Source organism: Polyodon spathula, chromosome 2 (genome assembly GCF_017654505.1).
Source record: "Polyodon spathula isolate WHYD16114869_AA chromosome 2, ASM1765450v1, whole genome shotgun sequence".
Taxonomy (NCBI): domain Eukaryota; kingdom Metazoa; phylum Chordata; class Actinopteri; order Acipenseriformes; family Polyodontidae; genus Polyodon; species Polyodon spathula.
Window position 1 is genome coordinate 31,299,767 of NC_054535.1, and position 18,247 is coordinate 31,318,013.

The following is an 18,247-nucleotide window of genomic DNA, read 5'->3' on the forward strand; positions in this document are numbered from 1 at the left end:
GCACAGTAGAACATGAAGTTCAAAGTACTATGAAAAGTTAAAGAGTACTTTTCACTTTAATCGAACACCAAATGGAAGTTTGGTGTTATTTTTACTGGCATACTCAAACCTACTCAGAGTACTCATTGTCTTATAAGTCTCATGTTAATGATTGACCAGGGAACTTTAGTCCCCCCTTTGTGTACTCTGAAAGTTGACTGTATATAGTATATATATATATATATATATATAATATATATATATATATAGAATTATATATATATTATATTGATTCTTACATATATTAACAGCTATTTGTGTAGTCTCAAAAAAAAAGTACTATTTCAATATCAGGATAGTTAAACAGAACAATAGGCACTTGTAAAAGAAAGACTGGTTGTAAATATTTGATGACAGATAAAAGATGCTTTTCTGCTACGCCTTGCACTTTTCTACAGTAGATTTCATTTGCTTCTGTTTATTAGCATATACTGTATATAACCTTGCTACATTTTCAAGAACAAATTGAATCACAGTTTGCAGTGACCTTTTGAACATTTTTGCTCTCTATCACTGCTTCTGTGTTTAGGGCCAGATTAAGCTCTTTGGGAGCCTTGAGTCATCCAAGTGTTGGGCACTAGGTTACGCACCTTTCATTCTTCCCACCTACTTTTCTCTACTTTAAAACATTGTGCCCCACTTAAGCAAAAATTTCTTATCTGGTGCCCTGCTGGAAAATTTACAAATGTACGCATTATTTGGTGCCTTTTGCAAAACTGGAAGTATGTAATTAGCCCGATGAACAAAAATTATATATAAACACTACACTCTCTTCTATTTTAATGACAAAAGCTCATTAAATCTGATCCACTACCACTGTGTCATACTTCACATGCCATTTACCAGTGGAAAGTAAATTACATTCCTCTTGTTTAATTCCCAGTAGGCTTAGAGGAACATTTACTGTTCAACAACTATAATGCATTTGCATGACACATAATTCAAAATACAAATACTAATGTGTTTCATAAAATCTCTTTAGTGTTATTTTAACTTGTTTCGTGACTTGGGGAAATGTTATAAGTAACAATAATTACATAAAACAAAGACATATTTTGCCATATTAGTCTATGATGGTGTGACAGAAATATGAGTTCTGGTGATGAATCTTCCTCCCGACCTGTGAGGGCGCTAAAGAACGAGAGGAGAAGTATCTGGAAGGGCTGGCCTAACAGCTCGTTTCCAGGTCAGGAAAGTGGGTCAACCTGGATGGAAGCGAGACTCTGTTGTAAGACTGTATTGATTTGAAAGGTAAACGAGAGGCAGCTGCAAGTAATAAGGCAGCTGCAACCGTTTACCTAGATATCATGCGGGATTACGTATAGGGGCCAGGGTAAAGCTGATCTTTTCCTTCGTTTGGGTAGAACGTTTGGAGAAAGAAGGAGCGAGAGTGTAACTCGCAGTGTTTTTGTGATATACGTGTTGTGTTTGTTTATTAACTGTCTGTGTTTGTTTCACTGTAGACAGTTAAAGCACTACTCTGGAGCTGTCGCAAATGGTCAGCACTGTCCGGAGCACCACTGCACACCACCGTATCTGTGTATTCACCACGCACCCTCACGTCTGCACTCACCCAGGACTGGTGACCGTGTGTTCATTTTTTGTTCGGGACTGTGTCCTGTTTTTGTTATCCCTGCGCTTTACACATTGTTGTGTATAGCCAGGGATTTATTATTTTACGGTCACCAGACCTGGATTATAAATAAAAGCAGCTTTTCACTGGAAACTGTTGTCTGCTTGTCACTCCTGCATCGCATCACCACTACACCTGTTCCCCTCCACTAGCCACTTTGCCACAGATGGACATAAATATAGTCAGTGTTTAAATGCATGCTTTCCCATTAAGCTTATTGTCATCATTTTTATTTACTATACATTGCATTTTTGCTTGTTCAATATGAGCCACCTTTGTGACTATAGTAGTTTCATATTAGATAAGCCTACTATTTTACACAAGTCTGAGCTTGTCTTGTACGACATACATGATAAAAACAAGGTGATATGATAGTGAGGCTGGTTCATCTTCCAATTTAGTAGTACTTGCAAAAAACAAGTTTGCAACATGGTGCTGTACAACATAATTGCTTGTGAAGTTATACACTAATACCATTTTGCTGATTAATGGATCACACTTTTTAAAAAGTCAAATGTGACATTGGAAAATCCACTTGCAAATGCATGGTATATTTAGCAGCAGATGTGCAGAACCCAAAATTAATACTGCTGCACTTTAGCAATCATGCAACTAAAATGTTTAAAATACGTTAATGTTTTGAAGACAAGGTGGTGTTTAATATTATTAAAATGTACAAATCACAAGAAACCCTTTTGGTGACTTCAATTACATTTTATTTGTGGCTCCCCGGGCTGCAGCCCTTGTTGCCCTTGCGTAAATCCGGCTCTGCCTGACCCTATATTCTATTCTGATTGGTCACCACCATTCCACCCAAACTTAGACAGCCTAGTCCAATCCAACATGCAAAGGCTTGCCATTACCACAATTTGCAGATCAGACATTTGCACCACTTTTTCTTGAACTGGTCCAGTGACATTTGAACAATCCACATTATCCGTTTCATAAATGCAAAGTGAAATCTACATTTTGGTCAATAATAATAAACAGAACAAATAATAACAATAATAATTTAATAAAGACACTGTAATCAATTTTTTTTGGTATTTAATTCAGTGTTATCATTTATTTATTGCAACAGTTATCATAGTTTTTTTTTTTGGTAAAGGATTAAATGTAATCCTTGCATAAAACAGAGCATGTGTATTTTTTTATTTGGTGTGTACTTAAACAATGATCCTTTAGGAGTTCCTTTGTGCCCTTAAAGAAACACAAAAGGTTAATGTTAAAACATTTTTGATAAATATAAGATTCAAAGTGCATTTAAATGTCTCATAAAATACCTGTACCCTATGTGCAGGTATGCTGAAGAACATAATTAAATATGCTCTTATCTCTGAGAGTGTTTGTCACTGTCATATAGTGCATTTAGAAGCTTTTCACACATGAGTTAATTCAGATTGCACATACAAAATAGTGATTTTTAATTCCCCTGTGATAAATAGATTAAAAACACGTAGCTCTCTGCTTGAGTCTCTGAAACAAAATGGAAGGCTGGCCACCACTACATGATGTAGAACATGGTTCAAGCTGAATACTTTGATATCCTATCAATAAAGGGCTCCTTGAACTTGTGTTTATATAACCTGATGACAGACACTTTGTACATAGCTTAATGTCAGGCTGATGCATTATTCAGAGCATACACATACTGAGTAGAACCAATCCATCGATCTAAAGGGTTTCTTTACACTACTACAAAATGTAGTTTTTATATTTTTCACCAATGCAATATTCCTTTCCTCAGTGTTCCTTTGACTTCTTTCCAGCTGCTTTGTGTTCGTGTTTTATAACATGGTCCTCTGAATACTATACGGTATGTGATTCTTGGTTATTTTTAAATGTCTTCCACCTAAGCTTTTACAGTACTTGGAGATCAGCAGGGTTCCCTAGCAACAGTACAGGGGCTTTGGTCAAGCTACCAAACACTTCTTGTTACTGCAACATCCTCCTGGTTGACAATCATTTTGTGAAAACTGAACAAAACAATACAATACCTTCCCTGGTTTATCAATTTATAACACATGTTTGCATAACACCGTGTAACAATTTTTTTTGTGAGTAAAAAAGTGAGCAGTATTTACAGTATAATCGTAAATCTTGAAAAACTACTCACTTCTAATTCTTTTGTAGTCATTTTTGTATTACTTTAGTATAAATACATGTTAATTTGGATTCATATGTTGTTTTTTTCTGACTTTATGTAAACAAAAAGACACACATTTGCCCGTTTTCCCATTGGAAATAGTGATATTTTGAAATATCACTGTCCTGGTCACAAAAGCAAAGTTTGTGGGGAATAATAGCCATTTTCTATACTTTTGAGGCATAAGCAATTAGGAAATAACACTTACTACCCAGGAACAAAAATTGTGTTACATAGTGTAATCATTTTTATCAGACATTACAGGGAGAAGCAAACTGTTTTTGTTTGTTTGTTTTTTTTTAAACAGTAATTGAAGTTACTCCTCCCAAATGCTCACTTAACTCATGTCCTTAGTAGTGTTTAAAGCTTGCATTTATCAGTTAGTTATTGCAAAACTTGGAAGCTTATATTGAAGTTCTGGTTGTAGGAGGTATGTTCATGGTAGTACATGTTTAACATCCAATAAAACATTCACCCAAAATCAACTTCCATAAGGTGCAAAGACAGTTAAATCAGAAGTAATTTTCTGCATCAGATCAAACATGTCTTTGACAACAGAAACGTTTTGAATGTGATGGGAACAGCACAGGAATCTGATATCCATGAAATTTGTTTACTCTTGGCAAAAATGGTCAGCTAGTCACCTCACCCCCCCCCCCCCCACACACACACACATACACACACTATCTCTCTCTCTCTCTCTCTCTCTCTCTCTCTCTCTTGTAATATTAATTTCTTGTGATGTCTCACAAAAGTCACAGAGTAATGCATTCTTAAATTGTGATGTCTCCCTGTGATGCAAAACTACATGACAGATGCTTTAATAGGATTGCTTTTTGAAAGTGAAATGCACCCATGAGAAATTGAGACATTCATTTCTCAACCAAATGCAATATCATTCAGACTAACTGTCTATTTTTATGCTTGAAATAGTATTTCAAACTGAGAAACACAGAATTTATATGGTTAGTGGTATCATACATTAATGCTTAAGATACCTTGAAGCATATTAAGCAGCTATATGCATACTACCTCTATATTTTAAATATGATAAAGGTAATGAAACAGGAGGATGACCTGGTCATTCCTCTCTTTGACTGAATGCAGTTAGACATCAGTCCACGGCTTCTATTTTAAGATCACCTGGTTAGATGTCTGCACTGTGTATGCAGATGGATACTTCAAGATTCAGAGTCCGATTTAAAAAAAATTCCTGCCACAATCCTGAATAGCATTGCCTGGGTGTCAAGCAGACACGGTATGACCCAGAAGTGGGGTCAATTACTTTGACTTGAGGAGCATCTTATACAATTCTCAGCATTATCAAAACCAACATGGGATAAAGAATAAGAGCATAGAGCGAGAGCATTGTAAGGCATGTATGGAGCACAAGATGCATAAATAAATAGCCAGTGGGTTTTGGGTGTTGACAACTCTAGTTTAAGATCTGGCATACATAAAAGGAAACAAAAAAAGATATCTTGAAAAGATAATTGGTTAGCTTTTTAAACTGTAATCGTGTATGGGAACCTATACAATATGCTTTTTCTTACCTGGAGATATCAAATTAAAACTAGCTTTATAAATAATTGTTATCTGTGCAGGGGGTGAAGTCATTTATGTGATCCTGCATCACTAAGGGAGAAAAACAAACTACAGAGCTACTTGTTAGGTAGGTCTATTGAAGTAAACAACATTTCTTGTTTATTTAAAATGTTAAGTTTCTAATAATTTTACATGTTTCTTCACAACAGATTCAATCCATCAACACGCTGTGGCAGTTAAATGATTAATACTTTCAGTGTCTCTGGAAATATAGTCTGATCACATTTTAGATACTCTTTCCCTTTCATAAAGCTTTGTGTTCTCTGTAAATACTGTTTTATCTGTTTTATTTTTCCTTTTCAACTCAGTCTTTATATTTCCCATTTTCAACCTATCCATGCATGCGTAGTGGAAATGGTTCTTCAGACTGTGCTCTCTGTGAAGGTTGTGATTTGCAGAGGAATACCAGTAAACTGACTGCAAGCTTATTGTTTTGTATATATTTACATACATTTAAGAGGCATGTGTAAGGTGCAATTTGTGTAACTGTTATGGAACCAATCCTGAAGGCTAATGTGGGTACTGGATGAAAAGCATTTCATTGAGGTAAATAACAGCAGACATAGCGTTACATGCAGCCCACAGTGACCTTTCCTTTCCGTGGATTATGGAGGAAAGTCTATTGTAAGTATTGGGCTTATTCACCTACCCTACTGCTCAGGAGCTCAACGAGACCAGGCTTGACCAAGCTAACACTTACTGGTACCTTGGCAACATTTAGTGCTTAGGTTCAGAAGGTGAAAAGAGGTGATTGGCTTGGAATGGAAGTCACCTGTTGATCTTCAGTCCTCTTGATTGGCACCTTGATTGCAGCAGTGAAGCTAAATTAAGAGCTGGACAGAAAGGAGGATACAATTGCTAGAAAACAAAAAGAATATAGCATGTACGAATAACATGAACATAGTTTGTATGTAAGCTTGTAAAACAGATTGTTACTACAAGAACATATGGTTCAACAGTGAATTCAGCTGTTACCAGGTAAGAAGAAAAGAATGAAAGAACAAATCTTTCCAGACACAAAGATGGATTATGAGTTCTGATCACAGCAGGACAGGGGATTTCAAAGTCAGACTTTCCATTACGTTAACAATCTGCTAAGGCTAGCAATGTATCAGATAATGAGATTTATCGGCGATTGTTATTAAGATGTATAGTCAGACCACTTAGATAGAACCTGATGACAGTGAAAACATGCAGTTCTTATCTATCTATATATTTCTCTTTTAAAGTTATTCAGTAATTAGAGTCCTTGTAGAGTGGCTGTTCTAAACAAAAAAGTAGACTTTTCTCAAAAGTACATATCTGTTTTGTTATTCATAACTGAGAGCAATAAGTAGAGGTAGACACAGAGAGACAGAGAAAAGAAGCAAAAATATTTTTGGGGAACAAATAAGTATTTTCATTGAAGTGTAAAGTTATCAGAATAATTCCAGTAAATCTTACCTAATATATCCCCATCACTTCATATGTCTCAAGTTTTCCTATTTAAAATTCAGAAACTATATCAAACATGTAAAAACCTTATCATATTTCAAAGGGTTAACAACCTTATTACATTTCAGTTTATTTATTTATTTACTTTTGGGCACAAAGCCTAGAAACAATTACATCAAATGTATTTTTAGTAAGACTCTCTGTGGCAGGGCTGAGACTGCACATGGAAAGTGTGATTTTGTTCAGGGGTTTATGTTTGTTTATTTTTGTAAATAGTTTTGTTATAAATAGTTAGAGTCAGATACTTAATCTAGAGCCCCTTTCACACTGGCATGCTCTACCCAGGATGAACGTACCCAGGTCCGGACCAGCGCCATGAGGGTTGGCTACACAAATTCACCCTGCTTTTGATAACTCAGTCGACCTGTGTGACAGAAGCAAGTATACAATGCTCGTATCAATGCCCCGGAAGCAGCTTGTTATGGACGCTTCCTTCCAATCATCATCTGAATTGAATCGTCAACCCAGATGTTGATTAGAGCAAATGCTTCATCATCCCTGCTGCAATCTGGCTCATGGTGTGTTTCAATCAATAAAAATATGGCTTCATACAGATGTGGCTGTTTGTTATTTCATCGGCTTCCGAACGTCCGTCAACCCGGGTGCAACCCAGGTATGTGGTTTCACACTACACGAGATTGTGACCCCTGCAGCCAGGAGTAGCCCGGGTCAGGACCAGGACTTAGGGCATGCTACCTGCTGTGTTTGTTTGCGGGGACAAGCAGCTAGTGATTGGCAAGCTTAAGATCCCTAATCAGAAGGCGAGTGTGTCCTGGAGGAGTGTCTCAAGATAAAAAGGCTCAGCTAACACATGTCTGGACTAAGACTGTGCACATTGCTGGAAAACAAAGCTTAATTGCTAACTCCATCGACAACTGTGTGTATACGTGGAACGTTAAAATTGACGTTAGTAAAACCTGCCAATGACTGTGCGTGTAACAGGGGTCAGAGTTGTAATTGTCTAAGGAACAGGGTTTAGATTAGGAATTTTAAGATCCAACAAGAATAGCGAAATATAGCAGCAGGACCTCCTTTGGAGTAGCTGTAGCATATTAACAGCAATGTTTATTTCGTAGTTTTGTTTTCAGTGTTTTATTTTTGTTTTGTTGTATGTTTACTGTGCACTACCCTTGCTGGTAACTTCAAATTTTTTTAAATAATTTTTTATTTGTTATTCTGTAAATAAATACTGAGCGGCTTTGGCAACGTCACCATCATGTCTTTTGCTGTCTGTCAGCAGATAAGCCACACTCCCTGTCACGCCCTGATTATTAACATGTAAAAGATAAAATGATGGTACACTGGTTCAAATTGAATATGAGAGCTTTTTAGAATCAGTTAAGATGTATGCAGAGATTACATAAGAGCCATGTATATCATGTATTGTTATCATCTGCAATTACAACAGAGGCTAGTTTTAGTTAAGTTTACTTCTATATACTTTAAAGCCCACCTCGTGATTTTTGTATGTTATCCAGGTCTTCACAGGTCATTGCTGACAGAATGTGCTGGCTGAAAGCTTTTTTTTTTTTTTTTTTTTAGTTGTTTATTACAGTTCTTATTACTTGAACTCAATAAAGTTGTTTTATGTTGTCTCATAAACATTCACATTTATTACCCAATCATACTCATGGAGCCTAAGCACTTCCCTTTTAGTGTTAGTTGATAAGAAATATCTTCACTCTAGCACACCAGCTTTGCAAATTTGTTCCAAAATAATTAATCGTCTTTAGTTTATAGCCATAAATATGCTCCAGTCTGTTTCCATATCTTAATTAAGTGTTTTAAAAGAACATACTACTCCTCATTAGAAATACAAAAACCTTTCATTTTCTGTTATAATGCTGAAATGTGTTTTTATGCATATTCTTATATTCAATTGATATATTTTCCTTCACACACACCCACATATATACAGAGTATATACAGAAGGCATTCATGCACAGCAAAGCTTTTTCCAAAAAGAGGTGCTGACCATAAGGCACTTTATATATGAATGTCTCTGGAGAGTTTTAAAAAAAATAGTTAACAGCAATGGCAAATCAAGGTTGCCAAAATTTGGATTTTTGCCCACCTTAAGCACTCAATTTCTCTCCACTGGATATGTTCAGTAACGGTAACTGAAAATGTGGTTCATAATCTAATTTTATAGGTATTTTTAAGCTGTCCTTTAATTACAGTGCATCATATGTTGAGTTGCAAAAGGGGTAAATTAGATAATGTAGATCTGTTTATATTATTACATTTCACAGATTTCAGATGGAGTTAGCAAATTTGTCTAAAATATTTATCACACTCCAATGTGTTAGTAAGTGTTTCCTTGACTTGGTTACAATTTTGTAATATAGTAGAGTACAATACACTGTGTTACTGTTTTTAAGTGCTGCAATTTTAAAGTCAAACATTATCTGCAAACAGCATCCTCTGCAATCGTTTATCATTGAAATGTCTCTACTATACTGTGGCAAAGTGGCTAGTGGAGGGGAACAGGTATAGCGGTGATGCGATGCAGGAGTGACAGGCAGACAACAGTTTCCAGTGAAAAGGTGCTTTTATTTATAATCCAGGTCTGGTGACCGTTAAATAATAAATCCCCGGCTATACACAACAATGTGTAAAGCACAGGGATAGCAATAATAGGACACAGTCCCGAACAAAACGAACACACGGTCACCAGTCCTGGGTGAGTGCAGACGTGCTTGTGGTGGGTGAAGACACTGTATTTCGTGACGGTTCCGTGCAGTGGTGATCCGGATTGTGCTGACCCTGGTCGACAGCTCCGGACAGGTGAGTTAACTGTCTGGTGGTGCAAAACGCAGACAATTACAAAACAAACACAACACGCAATTCCTCTTTACAACGAGAGCTCCTCTCTCGATCCTTCTCTCTCCAAACGTTTAACCCAAACGAAGGAGAAGACCAGCGTTACCCTGGCCCCTATATGTAATCCCGCATGATATCGAGATAAACGGTTGCAGCTGCCTTATTACTTGCAGCTGCCTCTCGTTTACCTCTCAAATCAATACGGTCTTACAACAGAGTCGCGCTTCCCTCCAGGCTGACCCACTTCCCTGACCCGGAAACGAACTGTCAGGCCAGCCCTTCCAGATGCTTCTCCTCCCGTTCTTTAGCGCCCTCACAGGTTGGGAGGAAGATTCATCACCAGAACTCATCTTTCCGTCACATATCCCACCGCTCAGAGTGGAGCCGAAGGAACACTCGGCTAAATCTACCTTCCCCATTACTCCCCCCTCCCGGGAAAAATAATCCGCATTTTGGTGGTCTTTCCCCGCACGGTGTACCATGTGGTACATGAAGGGCTGCAATGCCAGATACCACTGAGTTATCCGGGCATTGCTGTCCTTCATTGTGCTTAACCACTTGAGTGGGGCGTGGTCTGTGACCAGATCGAATGAGTGTCCCAGCAGGTAGTATCGTAAAGAGTGAGTAGCCCATTTAATGGCCAAACACTCTTTTTCGACTACGGAGTAGTTGCGTTCCCGAGGTAACATTTTTTTACTGAGGTATAATATCGGGTGCTCTACTCCAGCTACTTTTTGGGACAAGACTGCACCCAAACCTACATCCGATGCGTCGGTGTGGAGGATGAATCTCTTGGTGAAATCTCTTGGGGATGAATCTCTTGGGGATGAAGCGGCGGTAATAACCGGCTAAGCCCAGTAGTGACCTCACCTGAGTCTTGGTTTTGGGGATCGCTGCATCAACCAAAGCCTGGATTTTGGTGACTACAGGTCTCACCCTTCCATTCCCCATTAAAAATCCCAAATATTGAGTCTCTGTTTTGGCAAACGCACATTTCCTCAAGTTAGCTGTCAGCCGGGCTGCCCTTAGAGACTGAAGAACGGCTGCAACCCTAGCCAAATGCTCTCGCCAGGTGGAGCTGTATATCACCACGTCATCAATATATGCTGCTGCATATTCATGATGTGGGCGTAAAACCTGGTCCATCAGTCTCTGAAAGGCAGCGGGCGCACCATGTAGCCCAAACGGCATGGTTTTAAAGTGGAACAGCCCTTCTGGTGTTGAAAATGCGGTTTTCTCTCTGGAGCTGCGGGTTAAAGGGATTTGCCAGTATCCCTTCGTCAGGTCCAGAGTGGAAATAAACCTCGCTTTTCCCAGTCTGTCTAAAAGTTCGTCGACCCGAGGCATGGGATATGCATCGAACTTAGCAATAGCGTTCACCTTTCTGAAATCCACACAGAAGCGGTTGGTGCCGTCTTTCTTAGCCACTATGACGATCGGACTGCACCACTCACTCCTGGAAGGCTCAATCACCCCAAGCTCGAGCATATCCCATACCTCTTTGCGAATGCCACTTCGTCGACTTTCCGGGATCCGGTACGGTCTCTCTCGCACTGTGACACCTGGTGGAGAGATAATGTCATATTCAACTAAATTTGTCCTGCCGGGCACGTCAGAAAAAACATCGCTGAACTCCTCAATAAGCTTACACAGCTCTCTTTGCTGATCCGGAACCAATTGTTCCCCCATAGTCTCTGGACAGGGACCTAAATCATCCTCCATATTGCCTGGGGCTATAAATAAGACCTCCCTTGCCTGCCAGGGCTTTAACAAATTGACATGATAAATTTCACGTTCATTTCGGCGATCGGGCTGTCTAATTTCATAATTTACTTTCCCTATAGCCCGAATCACCTCATACGGCCCCTGCCATTTAGCACACAGTTTCGATTCAGATGAGGGAAGTAGCAGCATTACCTTGTCCCCTGGTCGAAAGGTTCGAATCCGTGCATTTTTGTTGTAATGCTGCTGTTGTCGGTGCTGAGCCGATCTGAGGTTGTCTTGGGCCAAACGACCGACCAAATCCAGCCGATCTCGTAGTAGGAGCACATACTTCACTACATTTTTAGACGAGCCTTTGTGCTCCTCCCACCCCTCCCTCAGCAGGTCGAGAATGCCGCGAGGCTGCCGGCCGTACAGGAGCTCAAAGGGGGAGAACCCCGTTGAACTCTGCGGCACTTCTCTCACCGCAAAAAGGAGGTAGGGAAGAAGCGATGCCCAATGTTTCTGCTCCTGTGTTACAAATCGCCTCAGCATCGACTTTAAGGTCTGATTAAAACGTTCAGCCAAACCGTCCGATTGTGGATGATAAACGGACGTCCTGATGGGACGTATTTTTAATATTTTGTACACCTGCTGTAACGTATTGGACAAAAAATTGGTTCCGTGATCCGTCAAAATCTCCTTGGGGATCCCTACTCTAGCCATAATCTGCGCTAACTCGGTGGCTATTGCAGCTGCACTAGTGGACCTCAATGGAACTGCCTCTGGGTATCGCGTTGCATAATCCACCACTACTAATATATGCGTATACCCAGAGTCAGAAGGTAGCAACGGGCCCATTATGTCCATTGCAATGCGCTCGAACGGAGTGGAAATAATCGGCAGTGGGACCAAAGGAGCGGGGCGCACTCGACCTGGCGCTACTCGCTGGCAGTCTGGGCATGTGGCTACATATTTCGACACATCAGTATGAAGACCGAGCCAATAGAATCGAGCCAATATTCGCTCCCTCGTCTTCTCGGCTCCGAGGTGCCCCGCAAAAGGGATATCATGCGCCAGCCTCATGACCTCGGTCCGACAAGACGGGGGAACCAATAATTGTGTTACAGGCTGTCCTGTGCCCGCGGCTAGGTTTACCCTATATAGTAATTGCCCCTTTATACTGAAATGTGGATATACTAGCGGCCCAGCGCCATCAACATCCTTACCTTCAATGGACCGGACCTGCCCCCAAGCGTGCACCAGTGACGGGTCGTTCTTTTGGCCCCACACTAGGTCCGCGCTTGAGTACCACGGGTCCGGTATATTGAGAGGGGCTGGAATAACCTCTGCCCTAGTCGGCCCAGTAACCTCGCTCTCTCGGTCGCACTGCATTCCCACTCCCTTCGACTGGCGTTTGTTACCATTACAGCACTCTCCCACCAGACCCCAGCCTTGTCTCAAAGACGCTCCCTCCCATTTCGCGGTCCGTCTCTCCTTATTTGTTTTTCTAGGACGGAACAGAGGGGAAAACATTTCAGGATGAAAAGGAAACACATCACCAATCCGTTCCTTTTTCCCTTTTTCTGCCACGTTTACGTGTGTGGCTGAGACTGCCATTATTTGCACCAATTCTTTGAATTTTGGCCAGTCTCGGCCCAGAATAACTGGGTGCGGCAACCTTTCCGCCACCCCGACTACAAGGTGACGTTTTATCGGTCCTACCGATAAATATACTTTTAGGGTGGGGTATGCCGCCGTGTCTCCATGGATACAGGAGATGGCCACCTGACCTTGTGGCCGCCACGACATACCGCCCAAGAGAGCTGTCCTGATCAAGGTTTGCTCACACCCTGTGTCCACTAACGCGTGGGTTTTCACATTCCCTAAAACCACGTCAATCAGACAGGGCCCCTCCCAACCGTTTTCCCCCTGCTTACCCGTTCCAGGTGTCCAGTTGCATGCAGCCACGTCACACTCCATAGCAGCGGGGCATGACCTGGCCCTATGTCCTGGCTGGTTACACCTAAAACAGAGTGGAGGGACAGAGGGGGCATAGGTTAAATATCTGTCCCGCTGCTGGTAGGGCAACGGGGCAGGGGCAACACCTCTACCCCAGCTGGGGGCCATCCTCGGTCTCCATGGGGGGGAGGCAAGGGGGCCCAACGGGGTCGGCGGTCTGGGAGGTCTGGGTGCCGGGACCGAGGGTGATGGTGGTGGTGTTGGAGGAGAGGGAGGGAGAGGTTGGTTCCTGAGCAGGGCAGGGGCTGACAGGATCCCGACCCGGGCTGACGTCAAAGAGTCCTCAAAATCTTCGGCCAATTTGACCGCCTCCTCCAGGGTGTCAGGGTTGTGGCGCCGTACCCACGCCTGAGTTTCGGCGCCGACCACATGGCAGAATTGTTCCACCACAATGGCTTCCCCCATTTGTTGAGCGGTCTTCTTCTCTGGGGTCAGCCAATGGACCATGTGGTCGCACAACCGCTGTGCCACCACCCTGGGGCGTGTCTCCGGGGCTCTCCGGTACTCGCGGAACCGCGTCCGGTGGGTCTCCGCGGTGATGTTGAGACGACGGAGGATAGCCTGCTTGACTAGGTCATAGTCAGTGGCGTACTGGTCGCTCAGGGCTTGGTAAGCTGCCTGCGCTTCCCCGACCAGGCAAGGTCCTAGCTGGCTTGCCCAGAACTCCCGAGGCCATCCCGCCGCGGTTGCCAGCCGCTCGAACGCCACCAAAAATGCCTCCGGATCATCCTCCGCCGTCATTTTCATGGCCCGTGCCTTCGGGGCCGACATCAATGATGTTCCGGTAGGGGTCGCTCCTGCAGCAACGATCAGCCCTACCCGTTCAATGAGCGCCGTATAGCGCTCCTCCCTCCGTCTCTCCTCTGCATCCCGTCTGGTCTCCAGTGCCTGCAGCAGCTCCGCCAGCGCGTTGCGGTCCATAGTCCCGTGTTCTGACACCACGTGTGGCAAAGTGGCTAGTGGAGGGGAACAGGTATAGCGGTGATGCGATGCAGGAGTGACAGGCAGACAACAGTTTCCAGTGAAAAGGTGCTTTTATTTATAATCCAGGTCTGGTGACCGTTAAATAATAAATCCCCGGCTATACACAACAATGTGTAAAGCACAGGGATAGCAATAATAGGACACAGTCCCGAACAAAACGAACACACGGTCACCAGTCCTGGGTGAGTGCAGACGTGCTTGTGGTGGGTGAAGACACTGTATTTCGTGACGGTTCCGTGCAGTGGTGATCCGGATTGTGCTGACCCTGGTCGACAGCTCCGGACAGGTGAGTTAACTGTCTGGTGGTGCAAAACGCAGACAATTACAAAACAAACACAACACGCAATTCCTCTTTACAACGAGAGCTCCTCTCTCGATCCTTCTCTCTCCAAGCGTTTAACCCAAACGAAGGAGAAGACCAGCGTTACCCTGGCCCCTATATGTAATCCCGCATGATATCGAGATAAACGGTTGCAGCTGCCTTATTACTTGCAGCTGCCTCTCGTTTACCTCTCAAATCAATACGGTCTTACAACAGAGTCGCGCTTCCCTCCAGGCTGACCCACTTCCCTGACCCGGAAACGAACTGTCAGGCCAGCCCTTCCAGATGCTTCTCCTCCCGTTCTTTAGCGCCCTCACAGGTTGGGAGGAAGATTCATCACCAGAACTCATCTTTCCGTCACATATACTAATACAATTATTGCTGTCTGTTAAAAAAACATTCCAACAGTTGGCCAAACCGTGGTGCAAAAGCTTTGGCTTGCATGGTGCATGAGCCCAGGTGGTTCCAAAACAATTATTTGCTTTCTGACAAACACCCACCTGGTTATAATAAATTGGCCAAACTGCAGTTCCTAGGCAAAAGCTTCACTTGAATGTGTCCAAAGCTTGTTTCAGTTTTTGGTATTATATACTTTTATCCAGTATACCCCTTCCTCTCCTCCACTTTATGCATACCGTAAGGCTTATTATCATGGAGATTTCTGGAATTTTAGGAACGTTATAACAGTTTGAAGGTTTTGTCTTCCAAAATGGTAACTCACAACACATGACTGTATTGCACCTTATTTATATTGTTCTGATTCATACTGTAGCTTCAGTTAATTCTCTGAACTTTCACATGCTGTGTTTACACTTGCATTCCGGAATCGATTAGAAAGGATTCTGAAACATTCTGTTCCTGAAGGGTGCGTTTACACTTGTATGAAACAGCAGGGGTACCCCACTTAGGAGAAGAGAATGAGCATGTGCACTTTGTAAGGTGAAGACGTCTGACACTATGGTGTAATGACGACATTATCAAGCGCCATCATTGGAAAATATTACCTTCTTCAGTGCTTGCAGTGGACACCAATGAAGAGGATTACAAAAACTTTTGGAAAGGTAAGCAACATATATTTCATCTTGTTTAACTTTTTACTATGTTCATGTAATATATAATGCAGTGAATATTTAAAATACAGGTTGTATTTGGTGAATACGCATCATGGGAAGACAGCAAGGTGATGATGTAACTGGTTTACGTGCTGTGTCTGCTGGGGATTTTCTCAAATCGTACCAGAATGTGTCCTCAGTGTGGTTACACTAGCAAATATTCTGGCTGTGCCGGAATTGAACCCCAACTTTTCAAAGGATAAGAGGACATGTTCTGGAACTCATTCCATAGCGATTATACTTGTAAAATCTACCGGAATATGTTGCTCGTTCTGGAATATTTGTGCAAGTGTAAATGCACCTACATTTTCACAATATCCCCCTCCTTCTATTAAAAATGTACTTCTGATGTCTGGGGACACCAAATAGTTAATTTAGAAACCCTGCGAATTTACCCATGAGCCTAAATAGTTTAGTTCTGTTTCACTGTCTTTTTCTACATTAAGTTATCTGTTTTTTTTCTGCTATTTGCCCAAGCTATGGTTTATTAAATATGTGGTGTGGTTCTTTCTTTCCCTTGTAAAACACATTTTGAATATCCTCTAGGAAGTTATTTTTCTCCACAACTCTCATAAATCACTCTTTCAAAAAGCTCTCCTATGTTACTCTTACTAAAATGCCCCTGAAGCAATGTAATCCAAATGGTATTTTCTTCAGTGAATTAAAGCTTAGTGTTATCTCCACTTCCTTGATATTGGCTGTGTTTAGAAAAGTCCAGTGTCTGGGGGTGTGTGGGTCAATTCACTTGTCAATCTCTTTCTTTGTTATTTATATACTCTGCACTGCTTCAACCCTCCCTCTGTGTTTGTTTTTGTTTTGTAGCAAATGCGCAGACCCCATCATTCCTGCTTCAACTTAAAATCTTTGCTTAATATTTAAAACCTTGCTCCTTTTTCTGTTGGTCATTTTACTGCACAGCGCTGCCAAGATATTATCAACTATTTTCCTACCTGCTCAGATGATTCTTCCCATCATTCAGCTTCTCTGTTCAGCTGCAGGAGCTCCAACGTTAATCTTTCCTGCTCCATCCAATCTCCAGTCTGGCTACAGCGCCATTCAAAGCACAGCTGCATTACTCAAAATTGGTCTGTGTTTTCATCAGAAAGACTGGCTCCAACGACACTGCTGTACTACAACTCTGTTCCACCGGGCCTCACACACCATGGTTACCATGGCTACTCTTCATAGAGTTCTACTGGGAGTGGTAAGTTGCCATTGGGGTCCAGGCAGATTCGACAGGCACTCTGAGCCTGTGCCTCAGTACTGCAGTCTTCTGGCTCCTTATGCTGCGCTTTTGCAACGTGAGAGTGAGTTCAACTCGCCGAATTGTGACATCTAAATACTGCAGGCTCCTCTTGCAGACCTATGTTAACTTATTTGTATACATCACTAACCATTCTAAAGCAAATGTTTTATACACAAACAAGGATTTTAATTGCAATAACGAAATATACCCTGCTTCACTGAAGCCAATAGTTTCAATTTCAATCTAACCTCTAGATGGCAGCATAACACCACAAGCTATACATAATTTAAGCTGGTTTGCTATTGTTGCGAATCCCACACACTCCAATCTTTTTATCAATTCCTTCAGTTTGTCACTCCAAAGGATTCTCAGTCCCCTCCTACCTCAACCTTTTTGCTACATATATTAACTTGAATTCTTCAAATCCAAACCCCTCCCCTCGAGGACCTGGTCATGAAGCCAAGCTTATCAGCTTTCTGAGATGCTAAGAATCCACTGTCACATTAACCTCGCCTCTACTGTTAATATCTCCTCACTACAGCAAATCTCGGCTCCCGCTTCAGATCTGCTCACTAGTGCAGCATGTGAAAGTTGCTTTAGTTTACTGTTTAAATCTACAACTGCCCTCTTTCAGAGTTTCCAGCTTTCCTTTAGCAATTTAGTCATATATCCGCTCATCCTCTCAGATACTTCAAGCATTAATACATGGTGAGAGACATGGTACGAGACTGGAAATCTTGAGGTCTTGATTTTGAGTTAGAGTTCCACTATTAGGAGAATGACTGGAGTTGTGAAACCCAAATCTCTGAATATGAGTTCACCTTTTCCATTCCAAGCAGAAACGATGGTAGCAAACTGCTGCTCGATCTCACATTCACTAACTCATAGGATGGTCGTCATCTTATCTCTCTGCCTTTTGTTTCCAGAATCAGGTGCAAAAAAACGCTGAGCTTCCTCAGCAGTCGATTTCATATATTTGTTCAGCTCCAGCTGCCACCTCAGCCCTCACCAAACCTTGCAAAGCCGACATCTGCTTTTCAACTAAATACAGCACTCTCCAACCTTCTGCAATCTGCTCACCAATACATGGCTACAGCCTTAGCCCCAGCGACCAAACCAT